Raw genomic sequence first — 14,395 nt, 5'->3', positions numbered from 1 at the left:
ACTCCATCAAAAAACTACTAGACTTAATACATGAATTTGGCAATGTAGCAGGATACAAAATTAACCCCAAGAAATCCGAGGCATTTCTATATACCAATAGTGAACTTTCAGAAAGAGAGATTATAAAAACAATCCCATTTACCATCGCACCCCAAAAATTAAGATACCTAGGAATAAACTTAACTAAAGAGGTAAAAGACCTCTACTCAGAAAACTATAGGACATTGAAAAAAGAGATAGAGGAAGACATAAACAGATGGAAGAACATACCATGTTCTTGGATTGGTAGAATCAACATCATTAAAATGTCCATATTACCCAAAGCAATCTATACATTCAACGCACTTCCCATTAAAATACCAATGGCCTTCTTCAAGGATCTAGAACGAACTCTCCAAAAATTCATCTGGAATAAAAAAAGACCCCGAATAGCTGCAGCGATCCTGAGAAAAAACAAAGTAGGTGGGATCTCAATGCCAGATATCAAGCTGTATTACAAAGCCACTGTTCTCAAAACTGCCTGGTACTGGCACAAGAACAGACATATAGATCAGTGGAATAGAATAGAGAGTCCAGAAATTAGCCCGAACCAATATGCTCAATTAATTTTTGACAAAGGAGGCATGAACATACAATGGAGCCAAGATAGTCTCTTCAATAAATGGTGTTGGGAAAATTGGACAGATATATGCAAGAAAATGAAACTAGACCACCAACTTACACCATACACAAGAATAAACTCAAAATGGATAAAGGACTTAAATGTACGACAGGAAACCATAAAAATTCTAGAAGAATACAAAGGCAGCAAAATCTCAGACATATGCCAAAACAATTTCTTCACTGATACAGCTCCTAGGGCAGTTGAAACTAAAGAGAAACTGAACAAATGGGACTACATCAAAATAAAAAGCTTCTGCACAGCAAAAGAAACCATCAACAAAACAACAAGAAAACCCACCTCGTGGGAAAACATATTTGCCAACGTCATATCTGATAAGGGCTTAATCTCCAAAATTTATAGGGAACTCATACAACTTAACAAAAAGAAGATAAACAATCCAATCAAAAAATGGGCCAAGGATCTAAATAGACACCTTTCAAAAGAGGACATTCAGAAAGCCAAGAGACATATGAAAACATGCTCAAAGTCACTAATCATCCGAGAGATGCAAATCAAAACAACAATGAGGTACCATCTCACACCTGTCAGAATGGCCATCATCAACAAATCAACAAACGACAAGTGCTGGAGAGGATGTGGAGAAAAAGGAACACTTGTGCACTGCTGGTGGGAATGCAGACTGGTGCAGCCACTATGGAAGGCAGTATGGAGGTTCCTCAAAAAATTGGAAATGGAACTCCCATTTGACCCTGTGATCCCACTTCTAGGAATATATCCCAAGAAACCAGAAACACCAATCAGAAAGGATATATGCACCCCGATGTTCATAGCAGCACAATTCACCATAGCTAAGATCTGGAAACAGCCTAAGTGCCCATCAGTAGATGAATGGATTAGAAAGCTGTGGTACATCTACACGATGGAATACTATGCTGCTGTAAAAAAGAAGGAATTCTTACCATTTGCAACAGCATGGATGGAACTGGAGAGCATTATGCTAAGTGAAATAAGCCAGTCAATGAAGGAAAAATACCACATGATCTCACTCATTCATGGATAATAAAGACCATTACAAACTTTTGAACAATAATAGATACAGAGGCAGAGCTGCCTCAAACTGATTGTCAAACTGCAGTGGGAAGGCCAGGGAGGGTTGGGGGGGAGGAGGGAGGGGATTAAGAGATCAACCGAAGGACTGGTATGCATCCATATAACCATAACTAATGGACATAAGACACTGGGGGGTAAGGGAGGGCAGGGGTCTGTCAAGGGCGGGGGGGGGGAAAAAGGACACTTATGTAATACACTTTGTAATACTTTTAGCGAAAAATAAAAAAAAATAAAAAAAATAAAAAAAAACAAAAAAACCACTAAGCCTGACCAGCCAGGCTGAAATTTCTTTTATAGTATCTCCCAATCCTTTTGCTGGATTTTCTTTTTTAGCTGTCATGTATTTAATTTTCAAACTTTTCATTGCTCCCTGATTGTTCCTTTATTCTAACACCATGTTTTCATTTCAAGGTTGAAATACATTCTTTTATCTCACTGAGAATAAGAGTTATGCTTCCTATGTAGATTTTTCTCCTTTATTGTCTCTGTTTCCTTTAAGTTTCCATTATAAGCTTAATTGGTTTTGCCCTCTAACCTGCTCTTGAGGTTTTACATAAATTTCTGTTTATTCTTGACTATATATTTATACTGAAGAGAGAGGCATAAGGTCTTTTTGAATAGGCATAGCTCATCAACTGCTAGGGTTCACTGTAGGGTAATCAATCTTTGGTTAGATATATTTGTGGTGAGATATATTTGTCCTCAAATTTTATTATGTTCTGCTGTGTTTTATTATGTTTTAGTTTCTCAAGAAATAAAAATGCTCTCTTCCCCTACCTGCATGGTTTCAAGTTCGTTTTCTGGCATTTTTGGATAATAGAAGGGGGATAAACAAAATGATGACTCTAGTCAATATGCAGATCTTCTGCAAAAGTCCCTGCATAAACACACAAATATTGGATCATTATTTTTCTTCTTGTTAATATTCTGTGGTTCTTACATAGATGTAGCTAATGTTTCTTCTTTGAAAGTATAATTACTTTGTATGTACCAGAATATAAATAAAATTCATATGAAGTAGTTGTTTCCTTTTTAAATTGTTAAAACATATAAAAATGTATGTCAACCAAAACAAATTTTACCTTAGACTGTTTTTCTAATGAAAATCACTTCTTAGACTAAGAGAATAGTCAATATTTGTTTCTGGAGCAAAATGCTCCGTTTCCAAGTATCAAAATTGTATTTTTAATTTAAAAGTTTTAGAAAATAAAATTTAAGGCCAATTCTTCCACCATTAGTCTCAGATATTAATTCCCCTATCTATTAGTTTGAGAAAAAGAGAATGGGACAATTGGTTTTTGACTTGGCTCTTTTCAATATAGTTTTCATCAAAATGGCTACAGAGTATAGGAAGAAAAACAGTAATCAGTACTATCTAGTAATCATAAGACATAATCTAAAATGTTGCATACATGTTGAAGGGTTTCCCCAACAGTAAACTACAAATATTATTCAGTGATAGTAGAGAAAATGGGATTTCCATAACCAACTATGTGCTGCTCAATTTTTAACAATTGGCTCCCCAGGAAAGCAAAATCCCTGATTTGCAGTGTTTTAGCAACATGTGGTTGTAAATACTCCCACCATCACTCATTTCACCACTAAAATGATGTTTATCAGCTCACGAAATTTTTAGAAACTTTAACAATTGATTAACTATATCATACCACTATATCCACTCTCTGGACTAAGGACACAGTATGAATTTTTCCTATATGATAAGTACAAAACCTTAATCTATATATATAAAAGGCTAAATGACTGTCTGACTGTCCAACCAGTAGCTATGATGCGCAATGACTACCAGGGGGCAGATGCTTAACACAGGAGCTGCTGTGACTTAGCAGTGGCGGTTCTCAGGTGACCCACCCCAAAACCAGAGAGGAGGGAGCCCACTTCCGGGTGTGTTACCCAAGAACTGCCCTCTTGCAATCCGGGACCCCTCGGGGGATGTCAGAGAGCCTGTTTCGGACTGATCCCCATGGGCCAACCTGAGGGACCCCACCAGCCAGAGGGACCCAGCTCACTTTGCAGATGCCCCTCAAGCCCTGGCACCACCCCAGGTGTGGCTGGCTGGAGAGAGACTGCAGGAGGTTGGCTCCAGGGCATGTCTGGCCCGTCTCTCCCAGTCCTGCCCTGCTGGCCACCTTCTAATTAATTTCCTTTCAATGTGCACAAATCCATGCACCAGGGCACTAGTATATAATAAAGGTGTACTTTACAAGGTCTCTTACATTTGTTCTCAAATATTTATAGTTTTATCTCATCATAATCTATTATAGATGGTCAATGTATGCTTTACTATATGTTTTACAGTTCAGTACTCAAACTTTGAAATTAGTCATTTACCAGATGTTATAGTATCTTATTTGTCGTGAGTGCACTTCATTTTGGTACTTATTAATTATAAACATCACTATATATGCATGCATGTGAAAGGCACTGTGGGTAATTCTGTTATTCACAGGTAATTACAATGAAAGGTGAGATTAAACTCGAGTTATGATTCTATGTTTGCTCATCCAAAGATGCCTCAAAGTAATACCCATAAAATAAAATTTAATTTCAAAGAAATTCAAAATCACTCTGGAATTAAGAGCTAATTCCAAAGCTACTCACAATAATATTTAAAACCACATTTAATAGATATTGAATTGGCTAATTAGCTGCATGATATGTCTTGGTTAAAGATGAGTAAAATGTTTAATTGATTCAAAATCACAAAGTTACTATAATTTCATTAAAAGTAATATTTGCTCAAGAATGTCTTTCTTCAAACCAAAATTTGTTCTTTCTCTTTCTTCATTTTCCCCCTCCTTTTTCTACACTATGTAGCATCTTTCCTGTTGATTTGCTTATTGCTTGTGTACCTATTTGATTTTAACATTCCTCAAAATTATCTCTTAAATGTATTCTGCATTATCCCATGTATTCTCCCTTTTAGGAGATCACATAAAGCTAACCTTTGTGTCAGTAATTTTATAAAATCCTTACTTTACATACAAAACTATTTGAGTCCAAAATTGCTTTATAATAGTTTGAAATGAGAGGTTTCCAAATCTTTGTCATTCTCCACCCATATCTTAAACGTCTCTTAACATTTTGTGCTGAAATTAATCACTATTTAACTTGAATATGCATGATGCTCTACATAACTTTCAATATCAAACTGTTTAAACTTTATCAACTGGTGACAGCCTGATTATAATAGTTAAAATGCCAGTTGATTTAAAAACTCTACTTGAAGCTTTAGATACATTACCTTAATCAGTTTTCAGTTATCTGACAAAGTGGATATATTGCTCATAATTTACAAAAAAATTGAGACATAAAGAAATCCAGAAATAACACAGCTAGTAAATGGAAAAGCTAGAATAAATAATATTCTGTCTAAATCAGAGCCTATTTTCTTTCCACAATGCCATACTATTTTTTAAATTAACAATTCAGTGATGACTATATTATAGCTATGCTGCCTTTGTGTAAAAAGTATTTCTTTATAAGAAAATTTGAACCATCAGAAAAAAAATCCCCTCTCTCAAAGACAAAATTTACATTTTATAGCAACAGTAATTACAAAGTAGAGAAATGGGACTTTGATCTGCAAATAATTGTACTAAGTGGAATTTTTGACAGCTTGGATTTGCGGTTAACCAAGCCAAGGCCCTGCTGTTTCCTTAGGAAGAAAAAAAGAATAAAATGAAAAAAGGAAGCTTTTATGTTGGGTTATGATATAACAGGCATGTGATAGGGCCTTGGAAGACACTAAGAATGAAAAGAAACACCATAATCTCATCAAGGTTTATTTATTTATTTATTTATTTATTTATTTTAATTAAGTCTTTATTGTTCAGATTATTACAGTTGTTCCTCTTTTTTTCCCCATAGCTCCCCTCCACCTGGTTCCCACCCCACCCCATGCCCTTACCCCCCCGACTGTCCTCATCCATAGGTGTTCAATTTTTGTCCAGTCTCTTCCCATACCCCCAACCCCCCCCCCCCAGAATGGTCAATCCACTTCCTTTCTATGCCCCTGATTCTATTATATTCACCAGTTTATTCTGTTCATCAGATTTTTTATTCTCTTGATTTTTAGATTCACTTGTTGATAGATACGTATTTGTTGTCCCTTTGTTATTCATAATGTTTATCTTTAACTTTTTCTTCTTCCTCGTTTTAAAGAATACCCTTCAGCATTTCATATAATACTGGTTTGGTGGTGATGAACTCCTTTAGCTTTTTCTTATCTGTGAAGTTCTTTATCTGACCTTCAATTCTAAATGATAGTTTTGCTGAGTAAAGTAATCTTGGTTTTAGGTTCTTGCTATTCATCACTTTGTATATTTCTTGCCACTCCCTTCTGGCCTGCATAGTTTCTGTTGAGAAATCAGCTGACAGTCGTATGGGTACTCCCTTATAGGTAATTAACTATTTTTCTCTTGCTGCTTTTAATATTCTCTCTTTGTCTTTTGCCCTTGGCATTTTAATTATGATGTATCTTGGTGAGGTCCTCTTTGGATTACTTTTGTTTGGGGTTGTCTGCACTTCCTGGACTTATAAATCTATTTCTTTCATCAGGTAGGAGAAATTTTCTGTCATTATTTCTTCAAGTAGGTTGTCAATATCTTGCTCTCTCTCTCTTCTTCTGGCACCCCCATAATTCGTATGTTGGTACACTTGAAGTTGTCCCAGAGGTTCCTTACACTATCTTCATATTTTTGGATTCTTTTTGCTTTTTGCTTTACCCTTTTGGCTGTTTTTTGCTTCTTCGTATTTCAAATCTTTGACTTGATTCTTGGGATCCTTCAGTCTGCTGTTGGATATCTGTATATTATTCTTTATTTCAGTCAGTGTATGCTTAATTTCTGATTGGTCCTTTTTCACATCCTTGAGGGTCTCACTAAATTTCTCAGAGGTTTCTAAAAGATTCTTGAGTAACCCTATAACTGTAGTTTTGAATTCTATATCCAGCAATTTGCTTTCCTCCATTTCTTTCATTTGTGACATGTTTCTTTGTCTCTGCATTTTGGCTGCTTCCCTATGTTAATAGAGTGGCTTTGTGTGCTAGGTGTCCTATAGGGCCCAGTGGCTCAGCCTCCCCAGTCACCTGAGGTGGACCCTCTTGGTGCACCCCTTTGTGGGCTGTGTGAACAGCCTTGTTGTAGCTAAGCCTTGATTGCTGTTGGTATCACTGGGAGGAATTGACCTCCAGGCCAATTGGCTGTGAGGACCAGTTGTGTCTACAATGGGAGAACTGCTGTGCTGGAAACACCCTTATGGGGCAGGATTTGCTTCAGTGTGGCTTTGGTGATCTCTGAGTCTCCCTGCTGAGTGTGTCTCTTATGGATCTTAAGAGTTGTAATCTGGTGTGGTCTCACTCTGTCCACTGGGTACACTGGCTCTTGGAGCTCCAAGGAGGTGCAAAGTCAGCCACTGCCTGAGGCCACCCAGCAGTAGCTACAAAGAGATCTGCAGATTCCTCCTCTTTGTTTGGGGTTTGGAAGTGCCCAGATGAGGTGCAGCAGTGAAGCAATGCTAACTGCTGATGAGCCTTAGGCCTTCTTTAGAAGCTCTGGGGTTCTTTCACCCAGTTGCAGTATGTTAGGTTAGGTTGCAAAAGGCCAGGCCATTCATATGCAAAAGCTTCTGCACACAACTTGGGTGGACTTGTAAATTGGGTGGGGCATGGTCTCAGGGAATCACAGGGTGGTGCAAACAGCAATAGTTGCCTGTCAGCCCTGCCCTGGATAGGTCCTTGAGTCTCTGTGTCCCACAGCCCCATGCAGGAACAATGAATGCTGTGAATATCTCTGAGCAAAAGCCATCCTTGTGTTCTGGCCTGATGCCAGAGAGTCCAATTTCTCTCCGTATGAGTCTGGATCCCCAGAGCCTGGCCCAGAACTGGAGTTCAGAGCAGTTGGGAGCTTGTATCTCCCTCCCAATTGAAAAAGACCACTGCATACCCAATTGATAGCTCATTTTGCGTGCCTTGTACCTCTGTTCTTCCACACCTCTGCACCTCCTACCAGTCTAGATGCACTTTTCTCTTTCCCTCTAGTTGTCAAACTTCCACTCAGCCAGCCTTCCAGTGGTTCTGGATGATATCCATTTTGTCTTTTAGTTTAAGTTTTGATGTGGCTGTGTGAGGCAGCAAGTTCAGGTGTTTACCTATGCCACCATCTTGGTTCTTCTCTCATCAAGCTTTAAATACTAATAAGGAAAAGTGTGAAAGACATTTCTAGTGAGTGCTGCTCATCTAGGAAAGAAAGAAATGCAAAGAATGGTCTCAGACTGGAGAGTAGGGGCGGGCAGAGTCAGCTCAGTACAAGACGCTGCAGTCTGAAATGAAAGGATCATTAAGATGAAAATAAATAAATAAAAACTTTTAATAATTTGGTGATAAGAATTCTAGTGGAACGTATACTAGGGATACTTGGGCATCTAGAATGGGGCTGGAGGATCCACCTTCAAGACAGCGCAACTACAAGGCTTGAAAATTGTTGCTAACTGTCAATTCCTTTCCACGTGAGGCTGTGGGGCTTCAACTTCCTATGGCTGAGTTTCAAAAGCACAAGTCCTAAGAGATAAAGAGGGGAAGCTGCCAGCTTCTCAAATCTAGGGCCTGAAAACTGTCCCAGCCTCACTCTCTCCACAGTTTGCTAGTCCAGCAGTCACAAAGCCCAGATTCAAGGGGAGAGTCCATGAGCCACCTCTCAGTAGGTTTTGGGGTTATATTTTAAAGCAGCCAAAATTAATCTATATATGAAGACTTCCAGTGGGGACTATACTTTCCAATGCAAATCATTTACTTTGATAATTGTTCTGTGATTTGTTTTCTTATCACTTTTTCACATTGTCTCTAGTTCTATCTTGAGACTGCATAGGACAAACTATCATTTTAACTGTTTGAAAATGAATTCTGTGCCTCTGTTCGCACTCTGACTCACACCCTAACTCCATTCTGGAGTATTCCTGGAGTGTAACATCACACATTTCTGGCTCCTGCCCTTGTTCCTTCACCATCTTGTCAAACAGACCCTAGAACACTAGATTTGTGTATGTGCATTCTCAAGCTTAGCTCAAGGAACTTCCTATAACACTCCAGGTGTTGTCTAACTAGTACAGAAATATCATCACTCTTTCTTACTTATATTTTACAGTTCCATAAATGCAAATTAGCTGTTGTGGAAATTATGCTATCCTGTAATCACTTATCAAATATTAGTCCTTAACTAATATCTGTAGATAGTTTTCATTCATTCACTTGCTTTGGTACATGTTTGTGCAATCTCTTTAATCTTAAAACTACTTTTTTTCCTAGGCAACAATTATTTTCCCAATTATTTCCCATATTTTTATCTATATCCACTTCAATCAATCTTAAAGAATATTTTATAAAGTAAAATATTATGTGAACAAAATATAATTTCAGGCTTAATTATTAAACTAGAGGCCCGGTGCACGAAAATTTGTACACTTGGTGGTGGGGGGGGAGTCCCTCAGCCCATCCTGTGCCCTCTCGAAGTCTGGAACCCCTCAGGAGATAATGACCTGCTGGCTTAGGCCTGCTCCCGGGTGGCAGAGGGCAGGCTCAATCCCTAGGTGCAGCCCCTGGTTGGGCTCAGAGCAGGGCTGATGGGGAGTTGGGGCTCTGCCCCCTGTCATGCACAGAGCAGGGTGGATCGGGAGGTTGCAATGGCATCCCTAGTCAAGCTCAGGGTAGTGCCGATTGGGGGGTTGGGGCACCGCCCTCTGTCACGCTCAAGGCAGGGTTGATAGGGAAGTTGCGGCGCCACCCCCTGTCACACACAGAGCAGGGCCAAACAGGGGGTTGGGGCGTTGCCCCCTGTCATGCACAGAGCAGGGCCCATCAGGGGGGTTGGGGCTCCGTACCGTGTCACACACAGAGCAGGGCTGATCAGGGGGTTGAGGAGCTCCCCCCTGTCACTTACAGAGTAGGGCCGATAGGGGAGTTGGGGCACCGCTTCCTGTCACACACAGAGCAGGGCTGATCAGGGGGTTGGGGCGCTGCACCCTGTCACGAACAGAGCAGGGCCGATAGGGAGGTTGTGGCCCCGCCCCCTGTCACACACAGAGCAGCAGGGCGATCAGGGGGTTTGGGCGCTGCCTCCTGTCATGCTGATCCAGTGCCGGGAGGCATATTACCCTTTTACTATATAGAATAGAGGCCTGGTGCATGGGTGGGGGCCAGCTGGTTTGCCCTGAAGGGTGTCCTGGATCAGGGTGGGGGTCCCCACTGGGATGTCTGGCCAGCCTGGATGAGGGGATGATGGCTGTTTGCAGCTGGTCACACATCCTTCAGGGTGGGGTCCCCACTGGGGTGCATGGCCAGTCTGGGTGAGGGGCTGAGGGACGTTTTCAGGCTGGCAGGTGACTGAAGCTCCCAACCGCTCCTTTTTTTCTTTCTTTTTTTTTAAATTCTGGGCCAGCTTTAGCTCTGAGGCCTTGGCTGCTGAAAGCCGGTTTCTGGCCTTTGTTTACCTTCTGTATTTGATACAATGTTGCGGTCCGGCTGGCTGAAGCCCGGCTGACTAAAGCTGGTTTCTGGGGTTTTGTTTAGCTTCTATATTTGCAACATAGTTGCTTAGAGTTGCAACTGAGAGGCTGGCAAGGCAGGCGGGGAACGTTGGAGTCTGCCATCACTGGAGCAAGCAAGCCTCCCTGTTAGCTTCAAGCTACCTGGCTGCCGGCCGCCATCTTGGCTGGCAGTTAATTTGCATATCTCACTGATTAGCCAATGGGAAGAGTAGCGGCTGTACGGCTAATTACCATGTTTCTCTTTTATTAGATAGGATAATTAGTGCCCCGGTACACAAATTCATGCACATTGAAAGGAAATTAATTAGAAGGTGGCCAGCGGGGCAGGACTGGGAGAGACACACGGGACACACCCTGGAGCCAACCTCCCGTGGTCCCTCCCCAGCTGGCCCCACCTGGGGTGGTGCTGGGGCTGAAAGGGCATCTGCAGAGTGAGCGGGATCCCTCTGGCAGGTGGGGTCCCTTGGCCTGGCCTGCAGGTATTGGGCCAAAATCAGCTCTCAGATATCCTCTATGGGGTCCCAGAATGTGAGACCATAGTTCTCTGGTGACACACCCTGGAATCGGGCCCCCTCCTCTCTGGTTCCGGGGTGGATCACCTGAGAACTGCCGCTGCCAAGTTACAGCAGCTCGGCAGCTCCTATGTTGAGCATCTTCCCCCTGGTGGTCAGTGCACCTCATAGCTACTGGTTGGATGGTCGCTTAGCCTTTTATATACATAGACTAAAGGCCCGATGCATGAAATTTGTGCAAGGTTAGGCTCTCACAGCCACCCCAGCTGCTACCTCAGCCCTTGCAGCCCTGGCTTCATCCAGAAGGTCATCCAGATGGTCATACTGTTGTTTGATCTAATTAGCATATTAGTTCTTTATTATATAGGATGTTCAAATACAGTACACATCACAATTTATAATAGCTACTGAAGCTCTCATGTTATTCTTCCTTTTTTCTTTTAAATCTGGTCAGGTGTTATAGAATCTGAATTACATCAATATTGCATATTTATATATCCTGTACCTGTTAATAATTGTTAAATAATTAAAGTGTGATATTAGACTATGTATAATTTTAAGCTCTTAAGACATAGAAAAAATGAACAGATTTAATAAATAGAAAATATAAATGTTAACTTAAATCAATGGGTAACATAGTAAGCTGAATCATCTCCATTTTTCCCTTCTCAAATTCCTGACATGTTACCACCTCAGAAGACATGGATAGAAATAAGAGACAGATTACCTCGTGGTCCGGCGTCGGGCTCTGCAGAGGCGGCGGGCGCTCGCTGCCCTGGTTCCTCAGCACCCTCGGGCCGGGCTGGAGCCAACCCAGAAAGGTTGTTTACCTGCAATTTACACCATGGCAGGCAGGTTTTGTGGACATGAATAAGAAGTTCCCACGCACAAGTCCTGAAGATGCCAGGGCCAACAGAAATAAAGATGACAGTGTATTTCCCTCTTCTTCTTAGTCTTCTGAGAGCAAGACAGATTCAAGTACTAATGATTCTACCAACTGAAAAGTTAAGAGAAAGAGAGGACAGAAAAGGAATAAAAGGAGAAAAGAAAGAAAGGACAAAAGATGAAACATCAAGAAAAAGAAAGAGAAGGAAAAAAGAAAGAAACAACCAGATGGTATCACCGTTACAAAAGGGTCTGAAACCAGGCTAAACTTTTGATTTCCAAAACTCAGCCTTTTGGTTTAAGGTGGCCAAATGAGGATGCAGAGCCCAGTATTGTGAAACCACAGAAACACTGAAGAGCTGGGGGATGGATGTCTTTCACACCACATCTAGACTCCTGAGAACAGTCTTCACATCCTCTGTAACCAGGCAATACAGAGTTGGGAAGTCACAAAAAAAAAAGAAATAAAAGACATGCTTCTATTGGGAATATTTAGGCCAGAGGTTATAAAGATATTTATCTCCTGAGTTCCTTTTCTCCAGCATTCTGATTCAGTCATAGTAGAGGGAGGGAGAGGAGTATATGTATATGTAATCCTGCCCCCAAGAAAACCCAATCGTCTTTTGTGGATCATACCTAGAGAAGCACAACTCCAGCTACCATCACGACCATTCCAATACCTTTTAGTATAATGTGCTATCTACATCGCTATCCCTGGAGTTTGTAGGCTGAGTCACTTACTGCTGTGCGTGCGTGTGTGTGTGTGTGCGTGTGTGTGTGTGTATGTGTGTGTTTAGGATAATGAAACAAAGAGTTTTAGGTTGATTTCCAAACATCAATTCTCCTTAATATCTTGCATTTCTCATATTCATTTATTAATTCAGTGTACCAGATACTTAAAGAGCTCTTGTGATGTTTATATGTTATAGGGGGGATTAAAAAGATTTCTAATATACTGTCAAGTAGTAATTTTTTAAAAGAAAAATAATGTAGGATAAGGATATAGAAGAGGTGGGCAAAGGTCTATTTTTGTTTGGGTGATAAGGGAAGGTTTCTTGAGGAGGTGCCATTTGAGCAGAATTGAAACAAGTACTAACTCACTGACTTTAATACTATACCTTACCTACCTCCCCAGATTTCCTGCACTCTCCAACTTCAGGACTTTCATTTCTTTTGCCACTCCTTCCTGATTAGGTTGTTTTTTGTTTGTTCATTTGTTTGTTTCTAACACAAATCACTTGTGTTCCTTCACATATTGTTTCATTTTTCCTCTAGGCCTCTAGAATTATAACTTTTCATACTCCTACTCTTCTCTGCTATACACTATACATCAGTGTCTTCTACTCTTGTCAGTAATAAGGTGAAGGTTAAGATGAGATGCTCTGGACGGAACTGTTAGCATGTGTGGTGGGCCTTCTCCAAACTAAAATCCATAGGCCTAGTTTCCTCTGACTTAATGGCATAGCAGTAACCTGGCTCCGAGCAAAAGCTATTTTGTTTTCATGAAAAGATAACAAATATTATAAAATATGTTTTATATAAATATCTTGATGACATATTTTGCCCTTTAAATTAATAACTTAATTCATAAGCTAAATTAAATTATTTAAAAATATTTGTAATACAAAAAAAAATATTCCTGATATAAGCTCAAATTGTCCATGGTGGATTACACTTTTATGCATTGCTGCATTCAGGTTGCTAATCTTGCTCTTCTCTGAAGGTCTTTGTGTAATTGAGAAATAGCTCTCATATAATGTTTAATAGAGATTTATATAAGTTCATCCAGGAGATAGCTTATCATTGTGAGTTGTATAACTACTAATTGACTATATAAAGTGAAGAAAGAAAGATATTTCAGTCTTAATTCAGGTTTAGTATATTTTTCTAAAAAAGTGACTCCCACATTTTCAAATTGATTGGCTTAATGTTTTTCTTACTTTTTCTTATCTTTTTATTCATTCATGCATCTAGTTTTATTCCATTTTTCACTCCTACTATTATTTATTCATGTCTTCTCTCTCTTTCTCTCTCTCTCTCTCTATTTTTTTTTTTTTTGTATTCTGAAAACTTTTGCCAGAGTTTGGTTAATGTTATCAATTTTCAAAAGAACAAATATGTATTTACTTTTCTGAAGTCTTTTTTTGTTATTTCGTTATTATTAACTCATGATTATTACTTCTCTATTATTTTATTTTGTTTTTATTTTGTTGACTTCAGACATGACACTCATTTTTTAGTCTTTCTTCTTTTCTAATATACAATACTTATTGATTCAGTCACTTTAAGTATACAATTTTAGCTTTATACAACAAATTTAGATATGTTTTGTTATTAAAGAGTAGTATTCAAATTTTTCTATTATGATATTTTTCCCACTTATGAGCTATTAAAGTGACTTTGTCAAACTACATGCTTTCTAATTTTTCCAATTTGCTGTTTTTAGTTATTTTGTTGTTAATTTATAAGTTAGCTACATTATAGCAAGAAGTATACTGTGATGTAAATTATTTGACTATCACTAAGACCTGTTTTATAGCCTTGTTCTAAAAAGAGGGTGTATTTGCTTATTATAACACTAGAGGCCCGATGCATGAAGATTCGTGCAAGAATGGGCATTCCTTCCTCTGGCTGCCAGCACCGCCTTCACTCCAGCCAGAGCCGCCTTTCCGCCTTCCCATGATGCCCAGAGGCCTTGAGTGGC

The sequence above is a fragment of the Myotis yumanensis genome, unplaced genomic scaffold, assembly GCF_028538775.1.
Source record: "Myotis yumanensis isolate MYYU_CA2020_CCGP unplaced genomic scaffold, mMyoYum1.0.hap1 SCAF_2, whole genome shotgun sequence".
NCBI classification, from domain to species: domain Eukaryota; kingdom Metazoa; phylum Chordata; class Mammalia; order Chiroptera; family Vespertilionidae; genus Myotis; species Myotis yumanensis.
This window is presented reverse-complemented; position numbering follows the sequence as displayed.